A 20318-nucleotide genomic window follows, 5' to 3' on the forward strand; every position below is an offset into this window, starting at 1 on the left:
AAATTTACAACACAATTTACTGTTCTGTAGTTCAAAATCCAAAATGATTGTCACTGGACTCAAATTAAGATATTAGTAGGGCAGCATTCTCCCCTTGAGGCGCTAGGGGAGAATCCATTTCCTTGCCTTTTTCAGTTTCTAGAGACTGTTTTTTTTGTTGTTTTTGTTTTTTGTTTTGTTTTGTTTTGTTTTGTTTTGTTTTTTGACTATCCTAAATTGTTTATTAGGAAAGAATTTCACAAACATATTAGCGATAACGGTGTAGCTGAAGAGAGTTGTGCACCTTCTCCAGGCTACACAGCGAGAACCGCCAACAGTATGGTGGAACTTGTGGCTCTTTCTGAGGCCAGGGCTCTTGTGGCCTCAGACGCCAGCTCACACATCTCCCTGTGCTTATGGAATGGTTTGGTGATCCACGGGGTGTCAGGATTCTGTCTGATAGCTTTATGAAATGGATCAATGAGGATAACCTCCAAGAATTTGTATGTGGAATCTTCACCAACCCAGTAAGAATTCAGAACTCTCAGAGCCCCACAGTGGTGTCCAGCTTACTCCTCGGCAACATACTGAAGGCTTCGAGCAAACTTTAGCTGGTTAACACCGTGATGGACAGGCTTGCGGTTGGTCACATCATTAGGAGCCACCAGGACACACACGAATCCAATATATGGCATAACCTTGCTTGGCCATGTAGCCCAGCGTGCGTGCGATTTATCAGGCCAGGTGGGGCGGGGAGACCCGTGGAGTGCAGAGAGCTGGCGGTACTGCCAGCAGCACACCTTAAGAAAGCGCATTACATCGGACTGCTTCTTCCTCCATACCTCCCGGATGTACTTGTAAGGGCATATCTTGGCTTACCTGATGGTTCCGGCCCAATGGAAGGCCCACATTCTTTATCTAATGGCCTTTTCTTCCATTTTTAATACCAACTACATTGGGCCGAGTTCTTCTCATGCTACCATCTTTCTAGTTCTGTCTTCTCATTCCTTCTTCTACTTTAAAAAACCCTTTGCATCACCTGGATGATCCAGGATTATCTTCCTATTTTAAGGTCATCTGATTAACAAACTGAATTCCATCTGCAACCTTAATTTTCCTTTGTATGTATCCTACTATACTCATAAATTCTAAGGATTAGAACGTAGACATTTTTGGGGGATGTGGGGCATTAGTCTGCCTACCATAGGAAGGATAAACAACTTGCCAAGTGCACCAAGCTAAGAAAGGTGTGGTTCGGACTCAAATATGGCTCTCTGACTCTCTTGTTCTTCCAAGGCAAACTTTTCTTGGATCTTACCAGTCTTATTGTGGAACGAAGGACACCTAATACTGCTGAAAAAGGTTGATGATAGAGAGAATTAGGCCATAAAATCTACACCATTCATGTGGGATTTGGGGCCTTAATAAAGCAGTTGTAGGCTAGAGGAGGAGCTGTTTTCTGAAGCAAATAAGAAATTGGGCCTTCTTCTCTCTGCCTAACATTTTTGTCTTTATCAATATCTACTTTTTATCTTTTCTTTATTTCCTTAAATCATCATCATATAGAGATGACATATAACCTAAATGTTAGTACATATTTTCATTTTAAGATACATTGTTATAATACCTGTTTTCAGTTTATATTTCCTTATTTTTAATTAAAAAGCAAATCTAAAATAAATTAGGTTATAATTCTGTAACCTAATGTCTGCGTTAGATGAATAAACTTTTCTTTGAGGTATATAATATTGTTTTATTTTTGCAAATTGGTACAAATTTGAGATAAAAAACAAGTATTCACTTATCTTCTTTATTTTGTGTACACAAATATGTTATCTTGGAAACAGAACATATTAAACTAAATGAGTTGGCATGAATCTACTTGGTCAATTAATTATATAGTTAGGCATATTCTGGGAAAACAGGAAAGGTGTATTTTGATAAGGGTGAAAAAAGAGAGAAAAGAGGGCCAAGATAATAATGAGTAAAGATCCTGAGAGACAAGTATTTTTGTTTCTGAGTAATTCGGGAAAGTTACTTAATCTCTCTGTGCCAAGGTTTCCTCATTTATAAAATGGGGATTATGATAGTATTCTATCATAATAGTATTTGTGAAAATTAAATGAGTTAATTTATATAAAGTACTTAGAACATTGCTTGGAGTATTACATATACTAAGTTGAATTATTTTAATGTGTAGTTATTATTATTGCTATTTATATTAGGGGGATAGACCTAGAAAAATAAAAGGATGAAAAGAAAAGAGTTTTAAGGAAAAAAACACTCTTTGCCTAATTCAGAAACTTCTCTGTATGAGTCTGTTTAGACATTTAGACTTGAGATTTCTGTGTCTCTGCTAACTTAAGAGAAATTCCGTCTAAATGTTTCCTTCTTTTTGCAAAGGAATTTGTCTATAAATATACAGACCTCTATCTACCCTAAAGTAAAAAAAAAAAAAAAAAAAAAAAAAAGCTTCTGTTTGAACTTGAGACATCCTGTAATTCATTACGTTCGTTGTTCTCTAACTTTTGATGCCGAAGGGCTCCATCCAGAGGGTGACTCTTACTGCCTTTGCATCCTCACCACCTCCTCTCTTCTCAATCCTCTACAATCTAGCTTTAACTGCTATCACATCGATATCCCTTTTATCACCATTAAATCCTTCTCAAAAGGGAACTATGTTTAGAAACATTGGCAGAATAGAGGAAAGCTATAGAATCCACAGAGACAAGTTAAAGCATTCCCAAGTTACTTAACCCAACTGAGCTTCAATTTGCTTACTTTTAAAATGAGAATAATCAAGGCTGAAGATCACAATACAGTACCTGTCACATAGTCTCTGTCAGTGAATGGTTGTTATTGTATAGGTCATTTTATGTGTATTTTGAAATAAATGTGAAAGAAATATTAGTCTCATTTTGTGCACCAAATTTGGAAATTCATCAAGAATTGTGTCATTTTAAAGAGCCAGGTGGAGTTAATTAGCAATTGTACTTGTGCTATTGTCACTTGGCAGCATCACTTTCTGACAAACAGAAATAAACAATGTGCAACATCATTGGTCATGATCAACATGTATCAGAAGTTTTAGAGTGATTTTGGTAATGATTGTCTTATTAATTTTTAAATTATCAATATTAAAATTTATTTTTAATCCTATATCAATGTTGCTTGATTTCTCCTTAAGTCGTGATGTTAATAATATTGCTAAAAATATGAAAATGTTTGGAAATATGTTTAGAAGTGATAAAAATACTTTAATAGGATCTAGAATCTCCACAATACCCTGCGCTATATTTAGGAGGGAGTGCTCAAAGTAATTTTAGAGAAAGTGTTGAGAAAAATAAAGCACTTTTTGATTTATATAACTGAGAAAAGATAATTGGGGGAAAAAAGGAAAAAACAATGTTACATAACATAGCTACAAGATAAACAAAAAAGAAAATAAAAGATTGAGTGCCCCTAAGCCACATTGGCTGAAGATTTATGCATATCAAAAACATAACCTTTATATTTATTCCTAAGAGAAAATTCATCTTCAATCATGTGTGCCTTGAATCACACCTTTAGGAATACATGCCTTTGATAATATTACATCATCCTGAATCTTTAAGTTCAAGTCTCTTTTCAGTCACTATGCACTGGTGGAATGTTTAAACAATTTGTTTAAATAAACACTCCTTGGGAAGCTTGCATTTATAAACCAATGACTTCTTTTAAAAATATCTTTGATATGTCTTTCCAAATGAACAAAGAAATCTATTCTGTAGTGAAGAAGCACATTTTCTCATTCTCGGCTCTATTCTCCTTGTCAAGCTGCAGAAAATTCCCTTACCTGTCATTCACTTGTCTGGCCTGTGTTATAGATGCTGGATTGGCAGAGTTCAACAGTTCGATACTCCTCAGGTATACACACTTGGCAGGTCAGGGCATCCATGTCTACCTCAGCTGTAACACTTGTGAGGCTAGGGATACGTTTTGTGTTCCAATAGAGCATGCTGAGGACTTTTCCTACCCACATCAATTCGTCATGCCCTTAATCCCTGGGTACCTCCACCAGAGGTGGCAAACTCCACACAGTGTTCATGATACTGCTGTCCACTTTATAGACTCAGCATTGTGTAGCTGAACTGGGATATCCTCTGCTCACAGTCCCCAAAGTTAACAGGGGTGAAAGCTCTCGGGAGAGCTAAACAGGCACCTGCTTGAGGTCCTAGTGCCCATCAGAGCCTGTCTACAGCTAATTCATTCTTACAGAATATTTATTGATGAAGTCATTTCTCTATCTAAAAGATTTTTTGTTACAATAGACTAGTAGTTACCAGAAGGTAGGGGAGAGGGGAAGATGGGGGAGGTAGATGGAGAAAAAAATTAAAATCATTTCTTTAATGAAAAAAATAATAAAATAATAATAACATGGAAAAAAGAAATGATGTTTTCAAAAACTGTAATAGCATGGAACATACTTAGGTTATAACAGGAAATGGGGCACAAAAATCATATGGACATATGATTACCATCTTATATGTACTGAAAATATAATATTTATGAAGTATATAGTTTAAATAAAAAAAAACAAAACTCTAGAATGTATCAATCGATGTTTATGTTTGCATGGGGACTTAAACATATATTTTTTAATTTCTCTATTTTCTATTTTTTTAATGACTTAGGATTTCTTTTATAAATGGGAAAATAAATAAATACCACGAGTTAAAAAAATATTTTTGTTGATATAGTTACAATGACGCAACAACAAAATAAAACAAGACAAAAAAACATTAGTTTGAATAACAACCTGCTCTCACTTTAAAAATCAGCAATTACAATTCTTGAAAAATTGAAAATGATGAATATTCCAATGGATGCTATTTCTGCCAAATGCTACACACATAATGTGTGGGAAAGGTTTTCTCAAATTGCTCAGTATATATGCTCAGCATATATTTCCTATTCTCAAGGCTACCAATCTAACCGTTTAAATAAATACTGCTTGGAGAGCTTATATGAATAAGAGCTTTATTATCTAAGCTGCTTATTTTATAAAGTTTATCTCTTCTGAAGTCTTAGTTCAAATATAAACCTTCTTCCTTGTTCTCCAACTCCTGCCACCAGGATTGTGAACCACATTTATAGACACAAAAATGCAACACAGGTTTTGTTACATTTACTTCTACATTTCAGTGTATCATTACCTATTTAAATCTATAATCTCCAACTTAGTGAAAACTATACAAATATGAAAAAATTATATCTTTATGTGATTTTTATGGTCACTCTTTGGATTATATGTTACTTTTTTGTAACAACAAGAAAGCTATATATTTGCTAAAAATGCACAGAATGTTTTTTTAAATGACTTGGGAAAAATAACTTACTAACATTTTACTACTAAACTTCTAAATAGGAACTTATTTATGATAACAATTTAATGTCCTTATTCTCATAAATAATATTTAAATATGTAATAAATCTTAAGGTCATGGGTACCAATAGAACAGAAGAGATATTGATCAGTCGAAATTATTCCATATAATTGTGATACCATCTCTGATATAGCACTGATAATTGTTCCTTATTGTGATTTATGTGTTTTCTTTCCTAGAGGAGAATCATAGAAAAGAAATAGGTGATTGAAAATTTTTGCTTTTCTATCTAGTCTCTGTAGGACAAAATACTTGGTTTTAAATTGAGGACTTCAGTGCAACTAAAAAGCTTTAGAAAGAATATCAATTTTAAATTAATTCAACCAAGATATGTTTGCTGAATATATAAATTTTTCAAATTCTTTCAGTGTATGAGATATTATTTATAAGGTTATGCTGGTTAGAACACAGTAACATACAAGAATAAGCTTGCAAAGTGCAAAATTACACCACGGAAGTAGATTATCTATAGAAATTTAAATTGTGACAGCTAGACACATTAGCTCAGGATCTACTACTTGAATGAGTAACCCAATCATTTTCTCCTTGGGGAAAATAAACCATCAACAATTGACCATCAACATGTTGACCATCAACAATCTTCCAGGAACTGGTGAGAGCATTTTACATACCTTACATTAGAGCTGCAACTTCTGTGGGTTTAGGTTCTAAAGTTACCTTATAGAACCAGATTCATTAATACCAAAATTATTCCTGAAATTCTCTTTCAATGACATCACTATGGAAACTAAAATTTTATCTCTTAATAAATCCAGAACCAGTTTCTTTTTTTTTTTCCATCAGCTTTGAGACGGCTTGTTCCTTCTTGCTTTGATTCACAGATTAAATAGTTAACTTAAAGAGAAATAATTATCCTAAACACTACAAAAATTACTCAAGGTTGCTAGATGCTTACATCACAGGAGATTCAAAGGACCTGAGACCAACGGAAGGAAGTAGGAATTCACACCCCTCAGCTAATGCTCACTCCCACTGGACATGTCCTTTGAAAACTGAAGAAGGTGGAGTCTCCTATGTGTTTTTTCTTCCTCCACCCCTCTCTTGAGGTCCAAAGTGTGTAAAGTTAAATTTGCTTATACATATGATGTTATTCTGCTATACTTGTAACAACTCTGCAAGGTAGGGTAAATGCTCTCATTTCAAAGATAAAAAACAGGCTAGGAGGGATCAAATGGCATGCTGCAAATCACACAGCTGGCAAAACTGAGTCTGAAGGAGCACTGCCTCCAAGGACATTATATTCCCACTGGTGCCTGGAAGACCTCCAATGAGCACTCTAGCTACAGTAATATAGCCAAGACTGTATTGTTTACAGAAGCTTCCTCAGACCCTTCCAATCCTGAAAAGTCTCATCTTCAGACATCCTGTCCTTAGAAGTCTATTTATGGACTGGAAATAGAGCTGAGGCATCTGTCTGACCTGTGGAGTGATAGGGTTCTCATCTCCTCTCTAGATACAGGGTCTGAAAAAAAAAAAAGGCTGAGTACTAGATAATTCATGCTTAGAGAGATTATAAATTTGAAATTTTTACTTGCCCTCTATCACCCAGAAAAGTACCAGGAACATAAGAAAGACAATAAATATTTGTTGAATAAAATACACTTGATGGCTTGAAAATATCTGCCTACAATGTTAAATTATTAGATATATTTTCTCTTTGGAGTTTTGCTATAAAACAGACATTTCCAATTCCCCAATGTACTTTTGCAAAAGATAAATTAATTCATTTCATTAGTGATATTGTATTGCCTGTGGCATGACTTGTCAATGTGGCTACAATAGACTAACGATTGAATAACGAGTTTATTTATCATAGAACCAATTTTTGCTACTGAACTGAAGTATAAATAATGATATACAAGTATTTACATTATAAATACTGTTTTAGCATTGATCTTAAAAATTCTCTCTTTCCAGTTAGTGTGTAAACATCGAATGTACCATATATAATATATCAAAATAAGAGTATAGTAGTCCTTTGTTAAGCAAAAAACAAACATTGCAGACAAATTATTTTACACAGTGAGAGGGGAGCTGTGGAAGAATCCTGATTTCTTGAAGACATTCGGCATCTTGGAAAAATGATAAGATTGAAATAATCTTGAGGAGATAAAGTGTGTACCAATAAGATGGGGTTCTAGCAGAATTTTCATTCAGAAGAGAAAATTCAATTTTTTAGATAATATGAAGAAATACGACTGATTTAATAACTGTGGCAAAAAATTAAGAGGAGCAAAAAGAGTTGCCCATAAATACAACTCTGGCTGCTGGTATTCTATCATGCCAGCAATCTTGATTCTATAGTACTGTATGCCCTGTCACAGTATAAGAGATAATTTTTACAAATCTGCTGTATGTCATTAGTTTTTTGGGAAAATACAGTTTAGCTACAAAAATCTCTTCTTTATCTAGAAAGCTTATTTTGTAAAATATAGTATTTTAATCAATTGAGACAACTCAAAAATCCTTCCTCTTTTCCATTCTCATCCATGGAAGTACCAATCAAATGACTAATGAGGTTAAAGATGTCACCATTGCATAACAACTTAGTGAATAGCCTAGGGCTGGAAGGCCATCCTAGAGTGTCTGGTTTTCTGGTAGTTAAAGGTAGGCAGATTTTGCAAGAAATAATGGTAACTTGTTTTGGCACAAATAACATTAAAAATTACTCTTCTAATCTGTCTAGAATATTCTTCTCTTGGCTATTGCCTACTTATCCTAACAGAATTCTGTTCAAATATCTTTTTCTCAAAAAAAAAAAAAATTTTCTTTCCACGCCACTCCAAATACCATCCTGACAGCCACAGCCACACACACACACACACACACACACACACACACACACACACACACACACACACCTCTTTCTATCACACATCCTCATATGCCCGTACACATTTTCTCCATAGCACATTAAAATGTATGTGACCATTAGCTCCATAAAGGCAGGCATGTCTATTCATTTTTTTGCTGCATCCCCAGAATCTAGCAGAGTGCCTGGCACACAGTGAATGCTTAATAAATGTTGCTGAATGCTTGACTCTTTGAAGTTGTTTTTAATCTGTTCCTCTGTGTTTTTCTTTGAGCCAGAGTTTACAATAGATACAAACTGTACATTCCTTTGTGGGACTGCTTTGTTTTGTTTCTAGCCTTAACTCTGCACTCCTGCCAAACCAACTATTTGTCATCTTCCGTTGATCACTCAATGGCTGCCAACTGCAGCCGGTGCTCTGGGATTGGCTCTCCTGTAAGATTCATGGCTGAGGCAAATTTCTCTGGCATTCAAGTTTTAGTTCTATTCAATGAGCATTTATCGAACAACTGCAATTTGCCAGACAATGTGTTAGGATCTTAGATATGAAAATGAAGAAGACTGGTTATCTTTGAGAATTTTTAAGTCAAAGGATGGGAAGAGAAATATATGGATAGATCAGTGCAATAAAATATTCTAAGTCACAGTCAGGATGCTGTAGGATTTATCATATACTGAGGGAAAGGGGTTTTCCCATTGCTTGTGACTTGCTGTGTGTCCCAGGTCTGGCTGTGATCCAGGCTTGCAGCTAGGGTTAGGACTACAGATATAAAAATGTTACATCAATGAAGTAAGGTGCCTGCCCCTAACTTGTGCAAGTATGACTCAGCTTATTGTTTATCACGCATGTGTGGCAGAACACCACTATCGTTCTCTGACATATATAAAGCCCATGCGGTCTCCTAGTGCAGAAGCCGCACTCCTCACAATAAAGTTGGTGCCTGCCGTTTTATTCTCATGTCAGCTCCTCGTGCATTTTTTTTCAACTGGGCATCTCCCCACCAAAACCTTCCCTTCTTGATCAGCTTGGCGCTGACACTTGCTGATATACCATGGTCTCTGATACTTGTATATTCAATGATTCTGTCATGAGAAGCAAGTGCTCTACAGGTTAAATTGTGGGAATATCAGATGGTGATACAAGTTCTTAAATATTCACATAAAAAATTTTGTCTGAGAAAAGAACTTCATAGATCTCATTTAGTCTGGGTTTCTTTTTAAATCCAGAGTTCCTGGCTCTAATCTCTAATCAGAGCTATTGCTTCAGTAGCTTTGTTTTTAACAAGTGTTCAGGTATTTCTGGTGCTGTAGCACCACAGATTTATAGCCCTTTCTTCATAAACATCAACATTAACCTGTTTGGGTTATAGAAATTGTATTTCATCTAGCCACAATCTTCTTTCACCTTTTCTTCACTATTTTACAGGAAATTTAATTTATTTTCATAGAAATTATTCTCATTTTGAAGATATTCTCACTTTGAACAACAGAAAAAAAATATTTGGTGGAAAGTACAGCTTCTAAGCCAAGATCTTCAACCTACTGTTTTAGTTAAGAATGGAAATGTAATGCCAACACTTGGGCCCAGTGCACTGCATCCTACTACTTTGCCCGTTAATGACCAGTGTCTTTGAAATTCTCACACACAGTGGATTGAAGATGTTAATGGAAATTCTAGGAAACAGTAGCCATTGGTTTTCAGGCATTTCTACCATTATAAAACCTCCCATTGTAGAAATCTGCGCCATTTCCATTAGGTACATTTTAGCTCTAATTGAGAAGATTTCTGCTGTTACCTCAACTGGATTGAAGCCTCCTTTATTCCTCAGAGCTTTTTTTTTTTTTTTTCCTTTTTAAATTTATTCTGGCATGTTCTAATATCTATTATACTTGTTTAATTCTTTCTTGAGATATATTCTGTTGGGAGATAGAATCTGAGCACTGCAAGGGACCTCATCTCTGAAAATATGGAGTGAGATCAAATTGGCGGTACAAGCTAGAAACCATGAAGCCTGCCTGCCTGCCTCCTGCCAAAGTATAACTAACATTGGTATAGTACTTCACACATTCAAAATGCGTCCTTTACACATTATCTCATTTAATTCTCACCTTCCCTGAGAGTTAGTTATTGTAACTCTATTTCATAGACAAAAAATTAGGGTCCAAGGAAAGTCAAATGACTGGCCAAAGAACATACATCAAGTAGGGGAAAAGGCCCAAAAGCAGCCCCACTTTTAAATGTCGTGATGTTCAAACATCTTCTAAATGAACAGTGTTGCTCCTTATAGGTTGTGTCCATCTCCTCCAGGCCAAAGACTATTTATCTTTTTACTAGTACCTCCAATTGACCTCTACCTGGCATAAATGGAGTTTAATATATACATTTCTTGCTTGGATTGAATTTGTTCTTTGGGCAAAAGTCTGTTTAATAGTTGTTTTATTTTCCTTAAAAAAAGATAGACATTTTACATTATCAACTTATTTTCAAAGTCCAGAAGGAATCAGAATACAAGCAAAACAAATAAATGACAAAAACAAACCAGCATTTCCTCTAAAATGAATGCAGTGACATTTAAGCTTCAATTACACTTCTCACTGCCCTGTGAGCAGCTAAGCCAGGGACCAAGGCCTCTTGCTGATTGAGAGCACATTTTGAGTTCCCCCCATTGTTCCTGGCAACCCTGCTCCTGTGTAGCAAGCAGGATATTCAATTTGACAAGGCTCTTTCTTTCTGGATCAGGGAGGGAGCAAGGTTCTTGTCAGTTTGAATCATGAGCCCACACTTGGCAGAGCCGAGTGGACAGGCACAGTGGGGGAAGGTGCCATGTGCACGCCATCCGTGCACTGGTCACGTGGGCCTCTCCACATTTCCCAAATAACTCAACTGGCTTCAAGCTATCCCATTCCAAGAGGGTCTATTTACTGTTTGGCCAGCTGATTTGCTTCTGACACTAAATCTCCTTGTTACTCAGCTTCTAAAGTTTTACTTTAAGGCTTCACCCCTCTATCCATATTTTTTTCAAAGCCGCAGCTGAGAATGTCCAATTCTACAGTTCTCAAGGTTTACTGTTTTAAAAACACATTTCTAAAGATGAAAATGCCTTGTTTGGAGTTCAAATCAAAAGGCTTTTAGAAATCATCAAGGAAAACTGAAAACTTAGTATATGTGTTCTAAAAATAGTGTGTCTGTATTATTATTTAAAAAACTGAACTTTAAAAGAATGAGAAATAGAATTAATGAAAGATAAAATCTGAAAATTTCGATTATGTATTGAAGAAAACAAAAGTGTCTTATTTTATTCCTCTACCCCCAAAAGTCCACACTTCACTTGTATTTGTTTTAAAAGGACAAAAGAACAAAATTTATTGGTTAAGGATCCTAACATATATCTGAAAAGTAAGTAATCTGGCCCCGTTTTTCTCACGGGCATTGAAAACACTACTTTTTTTATAATATGAATGTAAAATTTGATCTTTGTTATTTTGTTTTTTAAACATGAAATAGCAATGTTTTTTTAAATACATGTAATCTTTCTTTAGAATATTTTTATGGCAATGGAATTCGTCATTAGCTATTCGTGATTTAATTATAGAATTTTGTGGTGCTGACTGTCCAATCATCTTGCTAAATATATTTTAAAAAATGAATAATTAAGGGAGAAAAAGAGAATAACTAATAATGTTAAATTCAGTGAAAACACTTGTCCTCTACTTTCAATAATCGTTTCAATAATGTTTGCAGCTGAAACTAAAATTCATATAATAAATGTAACACTTTGCATAACAAGTTTAATTTTTCTGCATAGTTATAGTAAATGAAACTCCAACACAACTTTCTATGTATTTCTAAATTTTAGTTTGCTTTAAGAATTTGTAGCAGGTAATAATTATGGAAATATTGCTCTTTTGGGATGTTGGTTATATTCTTTTTTACTTTTAATTCCTTTGTTTCAGTTACATTCTGCTTGTTCTCTTTATCAGAAATTTATAGGAGGAATGTATTATTATTATTCTACTGACTTAGCTACACTTTGGATGTAGTCTTTTGCTCCTGGAATAAGTTTATGGATTGCTTTAATGAATTAAATAATTTTCGTCACTCATTGATAATTATTCTTGGAGAATTTCCTAAACTGGATGGTACCTAACAGGCCTCTGTGATGCCATATATATTTTTTCAGTTATAGGTATAGTTCCAGCCTTGAAAGATTTTTCAGTCTAAAACCACTCATACGAACTAGCACCGGGTTAATGATTATTCATAAAATTTAGAAAATAACTCAATATGTCTGCATATGCTACTTATCAATGAAAATTTGGGCTACAAAATATTTAGGATAAAGGTGAGTTGGGAGCTGAGCCAATAGATGAGACCCAGAATTATCAAGCAGAGATTAAAGTGCAAAGCAGGAAAATTTAGCAGGATTCTTTTTTACCCTTTGAGGTATTCAGGGTAGTGAAGATCTCTCCTGTTGTAAAAAGATGTACAGGGTAGTTGTTGTTAAATTATTGAGTTGAGGGGGTGTCCATATCCGGTATATAGATGTGGCTTTCATATTAATCATGACAAGAAAATATTGCTTAAACCTCATATCGGTTACTAACAGTAGAGTATGTAGTCTGAGGATTTGATTGTGATTTCTGAAGCAATTTCACCCTCTCGGCTTTTGAGAATAGAGTGGAAAGGGCATCAATAGCAGACTCCCTTATGCTGATATCACTGGAAATACATTGGGTGGCAGGAGCTACCAGCTGACCAAAATCTTAAAGAGGCCCCACTTCATTGAATGAGAATAGTACAGCCAGGGTTGAGTAGGGGAGTTAGTAATAAGAAAACAAGGAGAAGGAAGTCGCAATTAGGGAAATCTCATTTTCTAATTCAGTTAATAGATTTCCCAAGTGCCAATTAATGCAACACAAAAGTTAGCTAAAAGTTTGTTTTCTTCTTTTTGATTTGTTTGTTCAGTTGTAATATATAGCTGTGAATCTCATAATTGTAAAAAAATATATATTAAAACACCTCAGGCAGGAATGATCAGATGAAGTGAGTGGAGGTCATAAAGAACAAATTTAAACGGAAATATAAAATCACCTATAAAAGGCTAGACTTTGAGCAAATTGAGTATATTGACATATGCTATGAGTTAGTGGTCTTGTGATTTTTCAAATCATGCCCCTGCACACAATAGAGCATTGTTTGATAGACCTCGCTAAGTGTCCTGGCACTAAACCAGATCCGTCATCTAGAGGAGGGGAAGGCAATTCCAGTTTCATCTAAATAAGCTCACATTAAAATAAGGAAAAACAAATGTGACACAGCAGCAGTAGCCTGGCCAAGTTAAAATGCTTACAAATATTTTATGTCTATAATATAAGACTGCTTACTAATGGGAGAATATTATGAGTAAAAGAGTGCCAGATTGCCTTTAATATAAGTTGGTAATAAAAATGCTATAAGGTTAGTATTTATGATCCCTTTAAGTTATAATAACATGCTTCATGTGTTATTACTTTAACAGACATTAAGAAAAATAATCTATACAATATGGTCACTTTTCTTAAATAGCATGATGACAAGTGCACCATCTTCTAGGACATTGAATCAACAACTTATCAGGCCTTGTAACGTATATTGAAAATAATAATTAATGTAAACATATGATTTTCCTAAAGAGAACATCATGTATACTCTGGATTATGTTATGTTCCATGGCTATACAAATATAAAAATATGTAAAATTAATAAATGTCATGTTTTAGTCAATACCACACAATGCTCTTTATTAGAGGAGGGAAAATAACATAGCTGAGTTAAAGTAATATAACAAATGATGAAGTTCTGAGATTTATGAATAAAGACACATCATTTATTATACAAAGTTAAGGAATTTCTCCTTGGGGAAAATAAAATATAACTCCACTGATGTATTTGAAACAAACAAACAAAATTGCCTCCTTAAGGGAATGATGCAACTCTCATCATTTCAATCTGCATTGGTAAATAGGAAATATGGGAATAACATGAAGGAAAATAATCCCAACAGTATAGTAGATGATTTGACAAAGAGATAATTATAGTGATTTTTTAGTTTTGAGGTCAACATAGAATTTCAAGTGTGATTCTTTAATGAATATTATTTTCAGAGACACATACATATAGATACTTGTAATATCAGTCCAGAGTACTGAGGTGTTCCTGTTAAGAAGTACCATAAACACTGAATTTGAATCACCCCCCTCTGACCCATACTAGCCAACTCAGTGACTTGTTGACTATTGATTTAGTATGTTTCCAGAGATAAATCTCACAGAGTAACTCTACTGAAGCTGATGTCAGGTTTTATTGCAAGCTTAGGAAGACATTTTTAAGTAGATTATGGTCATATGGGATCCCTTCAACTACACTATGTGCTGATTATTCTGCTCACATGCTGGGCTGGGTCGGGTCATCCGCAAAATTTCCTTTTGAGAAAACAGTAAGTATTTTTTGATAGAAACAAATGACATTTCATCTAGCTCATATTTAGGGTGATATTCAATAATTAAATACAAGCTTTATAGTTTGGGGTCAGATATGCAAACATTGAAATAGTGTGGGAAGCAGAATTCCAAGATGGTCTCTAAGAGTTCTGCCCTTTTATGTACATGCCTTGTATTATCTTCTCCCTATTAATATGGATAAAGCTTGCAAATCGCATGGGATATTATTCACATGATTCTGTTCCATTATATGGTAAAATAAAGTCATTTCACAGGTGTGATATGGGTCCTTAATCAGTTGATTTTGAATTAATCAAAAGCAAGATTATCCTGGTGACCTAGACTAATCAGGTGAGTCTTTTCCAAGTGGATTCAGGGGTAAGAAACAAGAAGCAGTAGTAGACTCTCTCCTGTTTGCCTTGTAGAAGTAAACCACTGTGGTATGGAGAAGGTCATGTGGCAGCGAATGGGCCTCAGTCCTCACAACAGCAAGTAACTAAATTTTGCTAACAATCAGTGAATTTAGAAGAGGATTCCAAGATAATGTAAGATTGTACCTCCAGCCAACACCTTGATGTGGGTCTTGTGAGACTCTAAGCAAAGGAACCAACTATAGCATGCTCAGACTTCAGATCCACGGGAACTGGGAAATAATAGTTAATGTGTTTTGCTTTAAACTACTAAGTGCAAGGTAAAAATTTATTTGTTACACAGCCACCACAGATAGTCTACCATTCTTCTTGTCAGGGTTTATTTGCTCTTACTCCCAGGAAAGCCTCTTACGGGATTGATGTGTTTGCCTTCAATTCTGTGTTCTAAGGAAATAGATAATTGTTGAAGAATTCCCTCCTTGTAATAACTTCATAACTTTCTTTAGCTCTCTAGTCTATATATCAAGCAATCTGAATTTTTAAAATCTTTTATATGTAAACTTTTAACATCTACTTTTGTTTAACATCCATGTAATAGATATTTTTAATTCTTATAATGTTTCTTTCTGAACATACTTCAATTTTCCCACATATTCTGTGTTGACTTAAATGAATTCAAGATCCCATAAAGAACTTGCCACTGGTAATATAATAGAAGAATTAGTCCTTGCCTTTTGTTTTGTGCATCTTTGCATACTGTGTATAGGAGAATAGCCCCTTCATTTGGCTTTTTATTTCAATTTGTTTACTTGTTACTATTTATCATGCCAGCTAGAAATTGTTGATTCAAATTCAATTTGGGTATCCATTATGACTTATGTCTCTTCTTTTTGTCATTGAAGTCATAGCAAATATTTCTCAATTTTAACTCTGTGTTTGTTTTAGAACCAATAGAACCAGGAAGGTACGACAGTTTTGTTACTTTTTTTGTTTGTTTCATTTTGTTTCAATTGTAGTAAAAAACATAATATAAAATTTACCTTCTTAACCATTTCTAAGTGTACAGTTCAATAGTGTCAAATATATTCACATTGCTGTGCATCTCTAAAATGTTTTCATCTCACAAAACTGAAACTCTATTCCCATTAAACAACTCTCCATTTCTCCTCCCCACAGCCTCTGGCAATTATCATTTTACTTTATGTTTATATAAATTTGAATTATCTAAATACTTCATATAAATAAAATCATACAGTATTTGTCTTTTTGTGACCGGCTTATTTTGCTTGACATGATGTGCTCAAGTTTTATCCATATATTAGTCAGGTTTCTATATTAGGATTCTCCAGAAAAACAGAACCTATAGGATATATATGTGTATATGTACATATGTACATATATATATGTATATATATATACGTATATATGTATATGTGTATATGTATATATATATAAATATTTATATATTTGCATATTTATATATGCAAAATTTGAGATTGTGTGGTAGACAGAATTCCAGGATAGTCTCTATGAGTCCTGCTCTGTCATGTTCATGCCCTTTATAATCCTCTCCCCATTAGTGTGAATGGGGCCATTTTTCAAAAAAAACAAAAAACAAAAAACTTTGTATGGTAAAAATAGAGCATTGTTTTTTATTCAAAGAGGAAAATGTGTACTGCTATAGTCATAATTCTAAATATGACTTAAATAGTCTCTGGCTCTCAATTTTGCACTATAGTATAGGTTGACTTCAGTCATGACTTCTTTAACTTCAGTCATTTATCGAAGCTAAAATCAGACTGTAAAGATCCAAGAGAAAACAGAACACGTTGAAACCGAGCTTGGTTGTGTCTTCTTTCATGTGTGACTTCAGCTGTCCTTGTGCATTTCTGTTGGATTAAATATTTCCATGTTGCTGCTTGGCACGATAATGAACCAATATATATTTCAAGTGGCAACAGGCAACTTGAGAAGGAAGAGGAACCAGTGCAATGAAACCAGCATTAATGCAGTGACAATGGTATGGCCAATCAATTCTGAAATTACCCATTTGTGTAATTTCAAACAACATGATCTGGCATTAATATGATTGCATTCTAAATCAGACAATATAATTATGAAGTACACTGAGAGGAAGATGAGCATGCAACCGTGGAGGAGAGAGATGAACACCACTGCCTCCATCCTCTCCTCTCCTCTGCTCCTTTACTCCCCTCTCTCGCCCACTCTCTCCTCTCTGTCTATCTGTCTCTCTCTCCTCTCTCTCTCTCATTGTTTTGTGGTTGTTTTTTTGATTGTGAAGTTTTATCTTCTTCCCTAATTCCCTGATTTGTTTCTGAGTAAACTGTTTAGTCTTTTTCTTTCTTTTACCTTTTTTTGGGGGGGTGGGGTAGGGGGAGGAAAATCATTATTGAAATAGTCTCTTATAGAAAAAGAAAGGGATTGGCTGCATAATGGCAATGCCGGTGCCTTTCTTCAAATGACTCTCTAAAGTAGACACCTGAGATTCCCATAGTGAGTCCAGGAGCCAGAGAAAGGCAAGGGTTCTATATTGCTTAGAGCTTCTGTGAGGGATCAGTATGTTAGCACTTGGTGGACAAACAGTCTTGCAGCTCTTAACAGGGAGCCTGCTCTGCTACTGATGCTGATTTTTCCCTCTGTGGAATCATAACTTCTGCAATCAGGGTTCCATCAACAGATGTTGCATTTACTGCCAGGTACATAGGTACTCTCGTTTCGGTTAATAAAATGAATTTAGATTCCATACTTGTTGATCCATATCTCATCTACACATATGAGTGAGTATTAAAAAAAAAAAAGCACCAAGCTATAAAAAGGAAAAAAAAACAAAAACAACTAGTCTAAATAGAGTTAATTTGGAAAACATAAGAAAATATTAAAATAACTATAATTAGTATCCTCATGTAGACTTTAAATAATATCACATCCACTAAAATAATTCAACAACAGATAAAATAAGCAGCACTGAAAAAAAATTCTGGTAGTTAAACCTAATTGTCCATGAGTCACTTGTCATTATTTACTTATTAAGCTGATTTTCTAAACTGGTGTTTTTGATTTCAAAGTGTAGTCCCTGGACTAGCAACATTAGTATCAACTGAGAAATTGTTAGAAATGCCAGTTCTTGAGCATCAACATAGACCTACTGAATTAGAAACTTTGGGGATGGATCCCAACATTCTGTGTTTTATTGAGCCCTGAAGATAATTCAGATGTGTGACTAAGTTTGAGTACCACTGCTTGATGGCATATTGGAATCACCTATGGAACTTTAAAAACTACTGGTGACTGGCTCCTACCCCAGGCAATTCTGATTTAATAGTTTAGGGTGCAACTTGAGCTTCAGGAGTTTGCAAAGCTCCTCAGGGGATTCTAATGTGCAGTTAAAGATGAGGACCAGTGATCTATATCTACTGGGCTCAAAACAATTAAATCCCTTTCCAACTCTGGTTAAAGCAGTGATTTTCAAACATATCTGCTTATTAGAATCACTTGGATAACTTCACAAATAACTGATGTGGAATAAAGATTGTGATTTAGTTGCTCTGGATGTGACCAGGGCTTTAAAAAAGAATTTTGGAAACAATGGCTTAAAGACTAAATCCCTAGTTCTAAAGATAAATTCCTAGTTCCAAAGACTGAATTTCTAGATCTGAGGAAGACACTAAATTTATGACCTTTATAAAGAAGAATTATACACACACACGCACACACATACAATAAATGTGTGCATATATATATATATCTCTACATATATAACTAGTATATTTCGATATACATATAAAACTGAAGTAAGATATAACTGCCTCTAAATATCCCTAAACAAAATAGAGATTTCCCAAAAAGGTGATTCGTAGCCGAAGGTAAGGTAAAGACAGCAGAGCTTCTTAACCTTGGCAGCACATTAGAATCTCATGGGAGTTTTTAGACCCTCTAATACCTAGTCCTTACCCCAGACCAATTAAATCCAATTAAATCAGAACCTCTGGGTATAACTGAGGTATCAGTATTGTTTAGATTAAATCAGAACATTACAGAATAATCAAAGGTTCCGTATTATTTAAATCTCCTCAGAAGGTTCCAAAGGGCATCTGAGGCTGAGAACTGTGGATTAAAGTGTAGCACCGCTTCAGATGAGAAGGAGATTTATTCATTCCACTTTTTTTATAGATCATGGAGTAGCTGGGCCTGCCTTGTGTGCTCGGGGAAGAAATGACAATGTCACTAGTAAGGGTAATGATACTGGCACCAATAGAAAACCTTTATAATATGTCTCTATCTGGTATATTTTGGGCTTTTATTTTGAGTGATTTGGCATTTGGTGGCTGGGTGCCCTTGTACAAGTTACCTGATAATCTTTCAATATATTGTACTAAAAGTAAAACATTTGAGCTCTATCCAAACTGCCGCAGAAAAACTAAGTTGAAATAGCTTATGTTAGTGCAGTAGTTTTCAACCAGTAGTGATTTTGTACCCCAGAGAATATTTCACAGCATCTGGAGACATTCTGGTGTCATGACTGTGGGGGAAGGAGAAGCCTTTCACTGGTATCTAGTGGATAAAAGCCAAGGAAGCTTCTAAACATCCTACAATGGGCAAGACAGTTCCCTAACCCAACAAAGAATTATCTGTCCCCAAATGTCAATAGTGCTGTGGTTGAGAAATCCTGCTTTTGTGGAAAGCCTACAGGCTTCATCTATTTCAGGGTAAAATGTAGACCAAAGATGGAAAGTCCATTACAAGGAAAAATTTGCTTGGGGGAGAGTTCAAATCTCCAGAACTTCCTGATAGAACCAAATACTCCAAAGACCATACCTTGTTACTAAAAAAAGAAACTCAGTCACATAACTGTTTTAAATTGACAAACAAACAAACAAACAAACAAACAATTACCACAGCATGTAAATTTGCTCCTGTGTTTCTCAAAGCAAATTTAAACATACTACATGAAATACATTCTAACAATAGGTCCTCATCTCTGCATCAATATATTTAGACCAACTAACAAATCGCCTAGAGGATTTTTTGCTTCCATGCTTTTTTTCCCTAGGCCCTGAGTATCTTTTCCTATCTTCTATCCAGGCTGGCCCACGTACATTTTCTCAAGTGACAGGTGAGTAGTCAAATCCTCCAGAAAGCCTTGCTGCCCTAGGAGCCCCCTACTGGAAGAGGTGTTTCTCCTTCTAGTTCTCAGAATACCCTACACAT

At 35.0% G+C, this 20318-nt stretch overlaps 2 pseudogenes; both read right to left on the reverse strand.

The window, feature by feature from the left end:
- Positions 1-247: 247 nt before the first annotated feature.
- LOC102881302 lies at positions 248-4000 on the reverse strand (annotated as a pseudogene).
- A 12860-nt stretch (positions 4001-16860) lies between these two features.
- On the reverse strand, positions 16861-17273 carry LOC102895348 (annotated as a pseudogene).
- Positions 17274-20318: the final 3045 nt, after the last annotated feature.

The sequence above is a fragment of the Pteropus alecto genome, unplaced genomic scaffold (assembly GCF_000325575.1).
Source record: "Pteropus alecto unplaced genomic scaffold, ASM32557v1 scaffold75, whole genome shotgun sequence".
Classification (NCBI taxonomy): Eukaryota; Metazoa; Chordata; class Mammalia; order Chiroptera; family Pteropodidae; genus Pteropus; species Pteropus alecto.